Source organism: Eubalaena glacialis, chromosome 3 (genome assembly GCF_028564815.1).
Source record: "Eubalaena glacialis isolate mEubGla1 chromosome 3, mEubGla1.1.hap2.+ XY, whole genome shotgun sequence".
Taxonomy (NCBI): domain Eukaryota; kingdom Metazoa; phylum Chordata; class Mammalia; order Artiodactyla; family Balaenidae; genus Eubalaena; species Eubalaena glacialis.
The window spans coordinates 60592314-60607495 of record NC_083718.1 but is presented as its reverse complement, the minus strand read 5'-3'; positions in this window follow the sequence as shown (position 1 = coordinate 60607495).

Genomic DNA, 15182 nt, shown 5'->3' with positions numbered 1-15182 from the left:
GAGGCTATGCCTATTTATTTCAGCCCTGACTGAGTGGCATAGTTCAAATGTTTAACTTGGCTCTAATATCCTAATGGGATATTTGGCATAGAATCATAGAAAAGTGTGACTCATGAAACAATTGCCTAAAATGATGGAAATTCCTTTACTGTTCTCCTTTAATCTCTCTTGTCTGTGTTGATTGGATTTCCAACTACAAAAGCTGTAATGCCAAGGGAGACTTACCTAGTGCTATGACAAAAAGAAAAATAAACCTGACAACTTTCATCTCTTCACTATGAAACCAAAGTATATCTACAAGAAAACCAAGGCTTCCTTTTTTTTTCTAGCTGAGAGAAAACAGATTGCATTTCTTGTGGGAAGTTCTTAGAGGCACCCGCACGTTGTCAGCCACATTCTGAAGTCACAAACAAGATCAAACAACATCCTGCGAAGCCCTGCATGTAGTGAAAGAAAAACTACTCCTGTCTCTTGCAGGGAGATCCCCAGGCAAAAGGAGAAACCTGGCCTGCCTATCTTACTTCTATAAGTATCTAGATAAAGGATGTCATTTTCAGAGATGCTTAAGTCTTTTGGCATTATTGGAAATGAAGTATTCCTTTTTAGTGAATTTTCCATTTAACTGAAACATTCCTTTAAGCACCGTACTTTATTTTTATCACTATCAATTAAAAGATTATTTTTTTTAAGTATATGCTGTTTTGCCTTATTAAATAGTACACTGGATAGCATTTACTGCTCGCCTAATGATTTTGGGTTATCATTATGATATCAGTTACTAAATTTCATTTTCCTGGGAGGCTTTTGAAATATATAAAACTATTTCTGTCCACATTAATCTGCTTTAGATAGTTCTAAATCCTGTGGCTTTGCTGTGTGGACTTTAACTGTCACTTACTACTATTTTGTCTTCAAGAAACATTTTATTCTCAGGGAAATTAAAAGAGACCCAAACAACTGACAGATATATCATGTTCATGAATCAGAAGACTCAATATTTTAAAGATATCAATTATCCAAAAATTGATATGTAGATTCAATGTTATCTTTTTCTTTTTTCTTTTTTAAATGCTGGCTGTCAGGCACTACTGACTTTTTAATTTTATTTATTTATTATTTATTTTTTTAATTAATTAATTAATTAATTAAATTTTGGCTGTGTTGGGTCTTCGCTTCTGTGCGAGGGCTTCCTCTAGTTGCGGCAAGCAGGGGCCACTCTTCATCGCGGTTCACGGGCCTCTCACTATCGTGGCCTCTCTTGTTGCGGAGCACAGGCTCCAGACGCGCAGGCTCAGTAGTTGTGGCTCACGGGCCCAGTTGCTACGCGGCATGTGGGATCTTCCCAGACCAGGGCTCGAACCCGTGTCCCCTGCATTGGCAGGCAGATTCTCAACCACTGCGCCACCAGGGAAGCCCTCAATGTAATCTTAATCAAAATCTTAACAGGTTCTTTTGTAGAAATTGACAGCTGATTCTAAAATTTGCATGTAAATGGAAGAGACCCAGAATAACCAAGACAATTTTTAAAACAAAGAACAAAGTCAGAGTACTCACACCTTCTGATTTTAAGAATTATATACCTATAAAGTTATAACCATAAAGCTACAGTAATGAAGTCAGAGGGTTAATAGAGTTAATTGATTTTAACGAAAGATGTCAAACCAATTCAATAAGGAAAGTATAATCTTTTTAACAAGCAGTCCTAGAGCAATTGGTTATCCTTATGTAAAAAGTAACCATGACCTTTAACTCACACAATACACAATAATTAACTTGAAATGGATCATAAATCTAAATAGAAGATATCAAACTGTAAAACTCTAAAAGAAAACATAAGCAAAAAAATCTACAAGGCTCGGAATTGGGCAATAAGTTGTTGGGTTTTTTTGTGGCATAGTTCTATTGGGTTATTTTTCAATTTTTTTTGAGTATAGTTGTTTTACAATGTTGTGTTAGTTTCAGGTGTACAGTACAGTGATTCAGTTATACATATATATGTGTGTGTGTATATATATATATGTTCTTTTTCAGAATCTTTTCCCTTATAGGTTATAAAATATTGAGTATAGTTCCCTGTACTATGCAGTTAGTCCTTGTTGGTTATCTATTTTATATATATTAGTGTATATATGTTAATCCTAACCTCCTAATTTATCCCTCCCCCCATTTCCTCTTTTGTAACCATAACTTTGTTTTCTGTCTGTGGGTCTGTTTTGTAAATAAGTTCATTTGGGTTCCTTTAAGCGATATCATGATATTTGTCTTTCTCTGGCTTATTTCACTTAGTATGATAATCTCTAGGTCTATCCATGTTGCTGCAAGTGGCATTATTTCATTTTTTTCATGGCTGAGTAATATTCCATTGTATAGATATGACACCAAAAGTACAATCCACAAAATAAAGAATTAATAAATGAAGCTTTATTAAACTTAAAACTTTTTAATGATGATTCATCCAACAACATGGGTGAATTTTGAATGCATCTCTCTAAGTGAAAGAGGCCAAACCCCAAAGACTACATATTGTATGATTCCATTTCTATGACATTCTAGAAAAGGTAAAATTGTAGATACAGAAAGCAGATCATTTGCTGCCAAGGGTTTGAGGAAGTAAAAGAGCTTGACTACTAATGGACTGCAAAAGGGAATTTTGGGGGTGATGAAACTGGTCTGTATGGTACAGTGGATACTGTAGTGGAGGGATACATCACTCTATGCTTTTGATAAAACCTATAGGAGTGTACATCACAAAGTTTTTAAAAAATCAAATAGGATATTGAAGAGATCCCAGAATGGAATGCAGACTGTGTTAAATGAATACAGATACATGACATAATCTTGAAAAGGATGGGGGAGAAAGGAACCATCACAGACTAAGAAAGACTAAGGAGGAATGACAATAAAATGCAATATGGCATCCTGGATGGGCTCCTAGAATAGCAAAAGACATTAATAGGAAAACTGATGAAATCTAAATAGAGTATGGAATTTAGTTAATAGTGATATACCAATATTAGTTTATTAGTTTTGGTAAATATACCATAGTAATATAAGCTGATAGCATTAAGGGAAATTGAAACTGGGTGAAGGGTATATGGGAACTCTTTGCAACTTTTCTGTAAATCTAAAATTATTTCTAGATAAAAAGTTTAAATGAATTAATAAATACCCGTGAGTCTATAGTACGCAGTTTATATATACTTATTTTCTATATACTGAGTTTATATATCTTGATACAAATGACGGAATAAATAAATAAATGAGGAAGAATGAACAAATCTTCCTTACAGAAGAATTCCAGATAATAAATGCAGAAACAATGAGGGAAATACAAAGTCACCATCACAACACCAGAGTAATCACTGGTGCAGGCAAGGTCCATTGATGAATACTAAAATTAGTGGGCAAAACTTTAAGGAGAAACAGAGTATTTGCACAGTTTTAAAGTAACCCAAATATGAATTTCCATGGTGGTTTTAATATATGTCCACAAATTTTCTGATACTCCTTTCTCCAGGAGGTGGAGGTTTGAGTATGGATTGGACTTAGTGACTTGCTTCAAATGAGTAGAGTATGGGCAGGGAAAAATAGTCACTTTACAGTGGAGAAACCTGACAGACAGCACCCTACCAAGTGGTCAAAGTTAACATCACCAGTAAAAAGTCATGTTGATATCATGTACTGATGATGATGCAATGAAAAGGGCACTTCACCTCTGGATTTTTCTTCCGCAAAAATTCATAACCCCATGAGAAAAAAATTTATAGTCATGAGAAAGCCTCAGAAAAATCCAAATGGAGGGACATTCTACAAAATATCTGAGGAATACTCTACAAGTGTCAAAGAGAAACAAGGAAAATCTGAGACACTATTGCAGACTAATAACTAAATGGATGGGATCTAAGAATGGGAACAAGGAAAAAAAACTGGAGAAATCTGAGTACAGCCTCCAGTTTACTTAACAGTCTTGAACCAATGTTAATTTCTGGTTTCAATAAATGTAATATGGTTATGTAATATAGCATTAAGGGAAGCTGGCTGAAGGGTATATGGGACTTCTCTGTGCTATCTTTGTAACTGAAAAATAATAAATCTAAACTTATTTTGAAATCAAAAGTTTAAGAAATCACAAAGTATTTTTAAAGTTATTGCTTCCAAATATTGTTGCATATTTGACTAAAATATGTCATTAAAATTAGCTTAGTAAAATAGTGGTTAAGAATGAGAGCTTTACAATATCAAAAAAACAAACAACCCAATCCAAAAATGGGCAGAAGACCTAAATCGACATTTCTCCAAAGAAGATATACAGATTGCCAACAAACACATGAAAGGATGCTCCACATCACTAATCATTAGAGAAATGCAAATCAAAACTACAATGAGGTATCACCTCACACCAGTCAGAATGACCATTATCAAAAAACCTACAAACAGTAATTGCTGGAGAGGGTGTGGAGAAAAGGGGACCCTCTGGCACTGTTGGGGGGAATGTAAATTGATACAGCCACTATGGAGAACAGTATGGAGGTTCCTTAAAAAACTAAAAATAGAACTACCATATGACCCGGCAATCCCACTACTGGGCATATACCCTGAGAAAACCATAATTCAAAAAGAGTCATGTACCACAATATTCATTGCAGCTCTATTTACAATAGCCAGGACATGGAAGCAACCTAAGTGTCTGTCGACAGATGAATGGATAAAGAAGATGTGGCACATATATACAATGGAATATTACTCAGCCATTAAAAGAAATGAAATTGAGTTATTTGTAGTGAGGTGGATGACCCTAAAGACTGTCACACAGAGTGAAGTAAGTCAGAAAGAGAAAAACAAATACCATATGCTAACACATATATATGGAATCTAAAAAAAAAAAAGGTTATGAAGAACCTAGGGTCAGGACAGGAATAAAGACTCAGGCGTAGAGAATGGACTTGAGGACACGGGGAAGGGAAAGGGTAAGCTGGGACGAAGTGAGAGAGTGGCTTTGACATATATACACTACCAAATGTAAAATAGGTAGCTAGTGGGAAGCAGCCACATAGCACAGGGAGATCAGCTCAGTGCTTTGTGACCACCTAGAGGGGTGGGATAAGGAGGGTGGGAGGGAGACGCAAGAGGGAGGAGATATGGGGATGTATGTATATCTATAGCTGATTCACTTTGTTATACAGCAGAAACTAACACACCATTGTAAAGCAGTTATACTCCAATAAAGATGTTAAAAAAATAAAAAAAAAGAAGAATGAGAGCTTTAAATTTTAATTGTCTGAATGAAACTCTCAGTTCTGTCTTTTACTAGCTCTGTAACTTGGGCAAGTTACTTAACTCTTCCAAATCTCAGTTTCTTATCTGTAAAATGGGGATGATATTACATAGCTCCTAGGCTTTACGAGGATTAGAGAAGATAATGCACAGTATCTAACATTTAATAACTGCTCAATAGATTATCATGCTATGTTTTACTCTAACTTTCCAGACCCTGCTACCTATTTCTTTCAGGAAGAAAAACAAACAAGGGAATTCATGATCAGCCTCTTCAATTGCTCTTTTCACTCTCACCCAGTAGGAGACTCACATGGCTCTAAATAGCTGTAGTAATGTATAGATGTAACAAAGCCACATGTGCCATGTTACCAACCCTGAACATTTTGATCCAACCCACTTGACATCATGGACGTGGTGAAGTTGGATGTACTCCATGAAACCCTGCATGTTCAGTCCCAGTTTGATAGTTCTGTGAATATTTGTGTGTGAGTGAGTGGTTATTAGTCTTCACATGGTTAAACCAACAAAACCGATGTTATTCCCTCCAAAACCTAGCCAAAACCTCATTTTCCTGTTCTTTCAGTAAATACATTTACATACACACACCTTACACGTGAATAGGTTTTGCCCTGGGCAAACCTATTTCACAGACAGCTTATTTAAGGTATTATTATTACTGTTTAAGGCTTTAAATTACTTAAGGTTATTTTTTAAAGCTTATTATTATTATTTAAGCTTTTAAATTTGAGATCCTGCGGGTAATAAAATTCTTGTGTTTTTCTGCCACTTCTTTCCCCAGTGCCTCCTGCTTTTCCTCATCCTTCTTTTTTACTGGGAGCAAGGTCTTTTGCTGCCTGGAACTACCTTATCTCCACAGCTTCATAATTTTATGATAGCACTTTAGTGTTCACATTGCACTTAATAAATGCCAGGCATTGTGCTAAGCATCCACTCTTTTAATGCTACAACAACTCCATGAGTATTTGTTCTTATTGGCAAGGAAGCTAGGTGGTAGAGCCAGGGAGTTTGGGGTTGAGAATGGTCACCTTTCCCTTGACCATCTATCTTACTGCTTCCCTCCCCACCCCTACACCATGCTTCACCAGATGACACTTATCTGTTATATGGCTTCATAGCTCACTTGGACATTTGTGCCTTGGCATCCAAATATTATCTTTTTAAGTATCCTCCCTTACAATGAAAACATTGTAAGGAAAAGATACTTCCAAGTGAGTCAAGGCAGGGTAATACAGTAAGCTGCTGAGAACACTGGGTCAGAGGTAGGTTCAGAAGACTGTAATAAGGAAAAGGAAAATAGAGGAAGAAAACTGAAAACAACCTCACCTTGTTAATTTTCCTCGTGTGAGCTCTGATGGTGGGGAGCAGCCATTGTGATACTAGCATTTACACAGCCCTTCCTAAAGAGTTTTCATACCTATCTCATTTGATGCTCAGAGCAACAAGTGAGGTAGGAAGGGAGGATTCTCAGAAGGGCCAAAGTTAAACCAGGTTTTAACTTTCCAAACCCAGAGTTGTCTCCCTGCCCCTGCCAGCTTCTAGAGGCTCATCTACATGGGAATGGGTTCCAGAGGGAAGGGCTTTTTAAAAAATCATTTATACTGAAAAGATCAGAGGAAGCTCACTTTACCTGATGACTCAGAACTAGAAAGTGCTGCCCTGCAAACACATCAAGACATCTCTGCCATGAAGACACATGGACACATCATTCCCTCAGTGTCTGGCTGGGGAAGGGTGTGCTGGGATAAGGCTCTCCATCTTGTGCTACACTGATGTCCTGTGTCCTTCCCTACTCCATCATCCAGGAGAGACTCCACTATTTGCCTTTTTCAGGCAGACACTTACCAGCCCAACACATGTGGTATAACAAACTCACCATTTATTATTATATCTCTCCCCTTTACCATCCTGACCTCATCCCTACCCCCAACCTCCGCCTTCACCTAGATTTGTTTGTGTTGTTATTGTCTAAGGCACAGAGGAGGCAGAAGCCGTTTATTTACTGATGGTATTGTATGCTGAGTAACACTTGGAGAAATACATGGGTTTCTGACACAGTCACCAGGGAACCAGCAGCTTCTACCACAGTTAATGTGCTCATCTTTGGTCAATGGCACAGGAGAACATCGGAATTTCCCTGTGCTTCCAAGAGGAATGGAAGAAGTTGAGGACAGGTTGAGAGGAGAGAAGTGCATTTTTAGGGGTGCAAACTCAAGGCTGTTTTGATAACCAGAGATGCCAGCTTTGTTTTTCCCTTTTTCTGTATTAGCAGTGAAATTCTTATGTCACTGGCTATGATTGCCTCAAACAGGGATTTGTCTTTTCTAATATTTCTGACTACCTTGACCTCACTGACAGTCTAGAGGCTTTGTTAGAAATAACTTTGAATAGTCCAGTGGTGTAAGTCCTTGGATACCCCATTTCTTCTAAAATCAATAAAGGAAATGTATATTCAGTCTTCATGAACAGATGCTGCCTTCTCAGAAAGCATGGCCTTCTTAATAGAATATTATTATTACTTTTATTATATTATTATATTCATTCTTATATATTAAATTGTACTGGTTTTTGGTTAGCAATAATGTTAAGATATTTAGGTATTTTTTTTTCTGTGAATGAATAAGTGACATTTGTATTTTCCAGAGTTTTTAAAACCACTTTATCGAGGTATGATTGACGTACAAAAAGCTGTACATGTTCAATTGTACAACCGATGAATTTGGAGATAAGTATACACCCATGAAACCATCACCTCAGCCAGTGCTATAAACATATCCTTTAATTCTACAAGTTTATTGCCATCCACCCTCTTTATTATTATTTGTGATAAGAACATAAGATCTATCCACTTAGCAAATTTTTAAGTATATGATATGGCATTATTAACTGTAGGCACTATGCTGTACAGTAGATCTCTAGGATTTATTCATTTTGCATAACTGAAACTTTGTACTGTTTGACTTATACCTCCCCATTTCCCCCTCCCTTCACCCCCTGGTTACTCTGCTTCTATGAGTTTGACCATTTTAGATTCCTCATAAAAGTGAGATCCTGTAGTATTTGTCCTTCTGTGTCTGGTTTATTTCACTTATTATGCTGTCTCCCAGGTTCATTCACGGTATTCCAAATGGCAAGGTTTCCTTCATATTATAAGGCTGAATAATATTCCATTGTATGTATATACCATATTTTCTTTATCCATTTATCCATCGATGAACACTTAGGTTGCTTTCATGTCTTCAGTATTTTGAATAATGATGCAATGAACATGAGAATATAGATATCTCTTCAAGATTCTGATTTCAATTTCTTTGGATATATACTCAGAAATTGGATTGCTGGATCACATGGAAGTTCTATTTTTAATTTATTGAGGAACTTCCATACTGCTTCCCATAGTAGCTGCATCAATTTACATTCCCACCAACAGTGTACAAGGGTTCCGTTTTCTCCACATTCTCAACAACACTTGTTATCTTTTGTTTTTTGACAATAGCCATTCTAACAGGTGTAAGATAATATCTCACTGTGGTTTTGATTTGCATTTCTCTGATAATTAGTGATGCTGAGCACCTTTTCATATACCTGTTGCCCAATCGTATGTCTTTGAAGAAAGGTCTATTCAAGTCCTTTGGCCATTTTTTAATCAGGTTTCTTTTAGTTGTAAGAGTTTTTTATATATTTTGGATACTAATCCATCAGATACATGGTTTGCAAATATTTTCTCCCATTCTATAATTTGCCTTTTCATGTTGTTGATTGTTTCCTTTGCTGTGCAGAGGTTTTTTAGTTTGATGTTATTCCGCTTGTTCATTTTTGTTGCCTGTGTCCAGGATTTTTTTTTTCTGAAGTTGCAGGAATAGAAAGAACATGGAATTTAGGCATAATTTTGCTTTATGAGCTTCAAAATTTAAACTTATTTTTAAAATAAGGTGAAACTTCCCAGTTGAATGTATGTAATTTACCAAATGTTTATTGATTATCAACTATGTGCAAGTCGCTGCCTTGGGGTTAGGAATAGAAAAGGGTAAGCAGAGAGGAATGAGATAAATTCTCCATCTCTGAGGACATTATAATCAATGGGAGGAAATTAAATAGAAAAATAGCAAAAAATAATCAACACTAAATAAAGGCATTTTGTATTAAGAGTGAATTAATTCTCCTGCAATTAATTCTTCCTGAGAAAAGTTTTCCAGATAATACCGATTTGTGAATTCTCCTTGAATAGATCAAAGTCTGAAAGAATGAGAGTAAAAGAATTCAGGGAAAGATGAACAGTAGAGTAGGGCTGTAGCAAATGATCCATAGGTGGTATATGGTAGGAAATAGTTCTGGAAAGGCAGTTTGGAATTAGATTATGAAGTCTTGGGTTTTACACTAAGGACTTTAGACTTTATTCTCATAATAACATGGGAGAGGCTTCTGGGGAAGTGAGTGACATGAACTGGTTTTCAGCATGGGGACTGAGTAGTTGAGAGAATGGGAGTTTGTATCGTAAAGTAAATCACCCATTTGTTTATTCCACAGACATTGGTTGAGTACCCAGTGGTTGCTGGTGATACTGAATCTGATGAGATATGGCTTCTGTGATTGAGAAGCTTCTGGCCTGATGGCGGATATGGTGCCAAGTAATCAATGCTATGATAATGGTAGCACAGGATCGATTTAAATTGGTAGGTAGAGGTGATGATAAAAGAAAGCTATATGGATCAATGACACGAGTTTTCAAGGACAGGTTCACATTAGCTAGACTTATATCAGATGTGTGTGTAAGGATATGTGTGACAATGGTGGTGGGGGGTGTGTGGAAATTGGGTACTTCAAGCAGAGAGACTTTCATGTATAAATGCATAGACATGTGACATATGCTCAAAAGGAACACTCACCAAATTATTTCCTGTGACTGAACTGAGCTGTCTGTGGTGAGTATGGCAGGAAATGAGCCTAGAGAAGAAGGCAGAAACTAAATCATGGAAGGCTTTGCTTGGTCCATGAAGAATTTTTTACTTTAATACTAAAAGGAATGGGGATCTATGAAATTTAGCTAAGAAATGGCATAATCATATTTGGGCTTTAGAAAGATCATGTAGTCATTTGTAAACAGAAGCTAGCCAAACTAGAGGCAAGAAGTCTAGTTGAGAGAGTGTTGTGGTTGCCCAGGTGAGGCGTAATGAGACCCTGAATTAGGGCAATAATGGGGTGAAATTGATGGATTGAAGACATTTAAGACAGTAAAAGCTATGGAATCAAAAGAGAGGTTGGGTTTGTAGGGATGAGTGAGAGGGAGGGTTCTAGCAGGATGCTGAGTGTTTGTCCTTGAACTAGTAGAAAAGCAGGGTGTCATGCATTGGGATAGGAAATGGCGAATAGAGAAGAGAGGGTTTGGGGAGAAAAATGCAAAATTTAGGATTGGACATGTTGAGTTTAAAGGTGCTTATGGGCCATAGTTCTATAGCCATAAATGGACCCCTGAGGAGCCCTGGTATTTAAGAGTGGAAAAGAGGGAACTATGAAGGAGAAGAAGGAAGAAAATCAATAGCATGTTGTCCTAGAAGCGAAAAGGACAGAGTTTCACAGATGTGTCAGTGAGCACCAATATCAGATAACATGAGGACAAAAAAACAAAAGAGCAGCAACGTTCATGGAGCTTGTTGGAGATGTTAGAGAGAAGTGTGGTGGAGATAGGAACTAGATTGCTGTGAGTTGAGAAGTGGTGAGATCTATAAATGAAAGGAAGAGGAAGTGGCAATTCCCCCTTGCCCTTTTTGTTTTAAAAGAAGCATGGATTCTTATAACAAATCATTGCCATTGATTTGGCATTGCAGGGTGATGTTTAAGTATGTATATGCTGATAAAACTGTATAGTTGCTGTGACCATGACAGCCTCCCTAACCTGAAGTTTGCTCTCTTCTCTGATCTTCAAATGCAATGCAGATAGATGAGGACAGCTAGAAGGATGAGACCCAATTGCCAGAATGGATCAAGTACATGCAGAGGGCAGTGAAAGTAAAGTAATGTTTTGCTGCAGGCAGAACAATGAACATTAAATGAGCAATTTAAGCATTTGGTTCACATCAAGGAGCAGCAATGCTAAAGAATGGGTAGAGAGAGGGATCCAGAAACAAGAAACATTGGCAGACTGGACCAAGTGGACCCAAAATATTTCAGAGCTTTTGAGATTAAATGCTAGTTCATGTCTGAGTAATATAAAACTAGTAGGCCATGGCTTGAGACCCACAGCATCATTCTTAAGTAGGAATTCTGGGAAAAGCCCCAGGGGTTATCTCTCTGGGTTAGATGAAGCTGCCTGGCCCCAGGCATGCAAATAATAATAATTATGTTTGGTCTTCTACCCATTTACTAAACTATAAGCTTCTGGATGCCAGGAAACCTGGCAGAGCTGAGTTTGTTTTTTCAAAAATAATCATCATCATGTTTTTGATAATTGAAGATACAGGCTTATTGGAAAAAAGAAATGTTTAGTTACTGAAATATGTAGAAAGTGAAAGTTTCCCCATAATCAACCACCCCCATAACCACTGTTAATCAGTATATCTATACAATTAATTGGGTCTTTACAAAAATAGGATAATGCTATATATGTTTTGTGACTTTGTGATTTCAGTTAAGAGGGTCTTTTATGTCAGTACATAGAGACAATTTTCAGGCTTCAGCTTCTTCCTTAACAAACCAACAAAAACAAACCTTGTATTACACAGTGTACAGATTAATGAAATTATTTTAACAAATTCCTGTCAATAGATATGAGGGTTGTTTCTGGTCTTTCACCATTTCAGACAGACTGTAGTAAGTATTCTTGTGTGTGTATGTGCATGGGCTTTTCTATTGGATATATGTCTCAGAGTCAAATCGCCTCTATTTCTAAAAATACATTTTAAAAAGTATGTATATTTTGCCAAACTGCCCTGGGGTAGCTATTAAAGGAGCTGAAAACAGTATCTGTAGCAGGGGTTCTCATCTTGGATTACATGAACTGTGGATATGATCAGAGTGTCTGTGAACTGCAGTGGGGAAAAAATTTGCGTCTTCATTTTCTCTAACCTCTAACTGAAATTTAGCTTTCCTTTCAATTATTAGTGATAACAAAAAACCACAGTATATTAGCAGTAGTTGTGATTTTGTCAGTAATAGAAATCACAGATATTTTCATTGTTGTCAATATCTTGAAGTATTGTTTATGCTTTTCGCAACTTTAAAATGATGGTAGTTATAATTCCTGTCAGTATATCTTGTTATTTAATGTGTTTAAAAAGCAGATGTATTTCAATATCACAGATTTTTGAAAATTGATAAATATTTCAATATATTTGCTTCCTTTGTAATATTGTGTAGTTTATGCTTTTAAAAGCATTTTTATGAGAAATGGTCCACAGTCTTCACCATACTGTCAGAAACTGTGGCACAAGAAAGTTCAAATTCCTGTGACTTAGAGGCACAGTATAAGAAGTGAGAATTATAACAGAATTAATAGTAAACACTTACGGTGCTATGACACGCCAGATGCTGTTCTAAGTTTATTACTTATATTAACTCATTTAATCTTTACAACAACCCAGTTAGGGAAGTAATCTATTTTCATTTACAGGCAAAGAAAATAAAGCACAGAGAGGTTAATTTGCCCAAGGTGACAATACTAAGCCAGTTATGTAGCCAGGCTGTGACCTCAGCAGTGCACTTCAGGGTCTTTGTACTTACCTACTTGGATAAGCTGGATTTCAGAGAAAAGTATCTGGATATGTGATATAGTGAAGTCAGTTACTTTACCCAGTCACTCTGACTTCACACCCTGACCTGAGAAATATGATTCTATATATGCACCTTTACCCACTGTGTTGATGGAAACATGGGAGCAGGATACATAAAGGAGATAACAGAGGGATCACAGACTCCCTGCTTCTGAATATAGCTTATATCTTCTTACCTACAGTGATTCTCATGAACTCATAAATTCATTTATTCCACAAATATTTTGAGCCCCTAGTGTACCAGGTACTTTCCCAGGCACTGGGATGTAGCAGAGATTCAGAAAGATACAGTTCCTGCCTTTCTAGTTCTTATACTTTGGTGGAAATTGAGACCAAAAAAAAAAAACATATCCACAGCAACAAACAAAATGAAGAAGATCATTTCATAGAGAGATAAGTGCTATGAAGATGATAAAACAGGGTAGTGGGATAGAGCAACACAGGCAAGGATGGGAGATGCAACTTCAGCTGAGTCATCAAGGAAAGCTCTACTGCAGGGTGGCATTTGGGCTGAGACATCAGAGATTTGGAGGAGCCAAGCTCTGCAAAGATCTAAGAGACAGTGACCACACCGTGGTCAAATGTCTGAATGTGTGAAGGAAATTGTTGAGACAGGATAGGGTCATGGGAGAGGAATGGGTAGTGAGAATGGGCCACCTTCTGGGGAAGATGTCTTCACTGATCAACTAGCAAAGGAAGACACTTTGAAGCTCCCTCTCTCATACTTTCTCAGCAGGAATTTCTCACCATCAGAGCCAGCACTTATGAATCCCTGGTGGTATTAGGAATGCTCTTGGGGAGTATCAAGTCAGACCTCTCTTTCACTAGCTCTCTGCCTGAACTCTTTTTCACTTGATGCTTTTTCACCAGAACGTATATGCCTGTACGTGTTTTCAAGTTGTTCTTCCCTCCCCCAGGGACTGAGGGAGAAAATACCAGGAAGGAAAGAGATTTTTCCATTTATGGAATACTGACAACACACTGTCACCCCAAATAGGCAGACTCATCTCCAGAAAAGTGAGTCTGTCCACAGTTTTGAGTTTCAGTTCTGTTTTGTTGTCTCACCACTGACCAATTTTCTGCCAACAGAAAGTGGGTTGGCTTTAGTGGAAATAGTTACTTCTACTATAAATCTAAGAAAATCAAAGTAAAAAATACAGGAGAAAAAAAAGAGATTTCAGTGCAGCACAGAGGAGATAAATAAAACCAGGGTAGCAGGGGTGGGGGCTTGAACCCACAAAATCATTAGCTTACTTTCAACTTTGCAGAAAGTCTGCACATGCTAAGGGAAGGGATGCGGAGCAGCTTCTCAGGGGAACACATATACTGTGAGGGTTCACACTGTTCCCAGGAACGCCCTAATGAGCTGGCCATGGAGGCATGCACTGTCGGTGGTTTTGAAAAACTTCTAGGCAATTTTCAAAAGGGAAGGAGTTTCACTGAGTCTTTAACTTGAACTGGGATAACATTAGAACTTTTTCTGCCTTTCTAACACAGAGTCAGATTCCCTTCTCCTCCCACACAGATTTTCAAACTGTCATCTTGTCATCTTCAATGTCTTAGAGGAACATTGACTTAAATGGAGGAGAAGGAAGACAGGGCAGAATGACTCAAATAATTAAATAGACCCTACCAAGCAGGAAAATAAGATGTCATTGGATAAGGGCCAAGAATCCTAGAGAAACTCCCATAATATACAATCTGCCCATTTCAGAATTTTATGTGTTTTTAAAGTCCTTTCTAGCTAGGCAGGAAGATCCTACTTAGTCTGCTTTCCATTCATTTTTGTGTGGTCAGTCACTCCTCAATGATGTAAACCAGTCTTGATCTCTTTAGAAAAGGTTTAAAATATATATATGATTAAGTCCAAGACCATTGGGACAGTGATACTGAGCTTGATGCTCTTCTACTGATGAAGATCATGGAAAAGATTTGCATATCGGTGTTGAGACCATTAAAAACTGTTCCAGGATTTTGAGTTAAGTATACTCATTAGCAGCAGTACTATGCCTGTCTTCCTGGTAGTATCTATGTCTATATATACATACCACATCTTCTTTATCCATTCATCTGTCAATGGACATTTATGTTGTTTCCATGTCTTGGCTATTGTAAATAGTG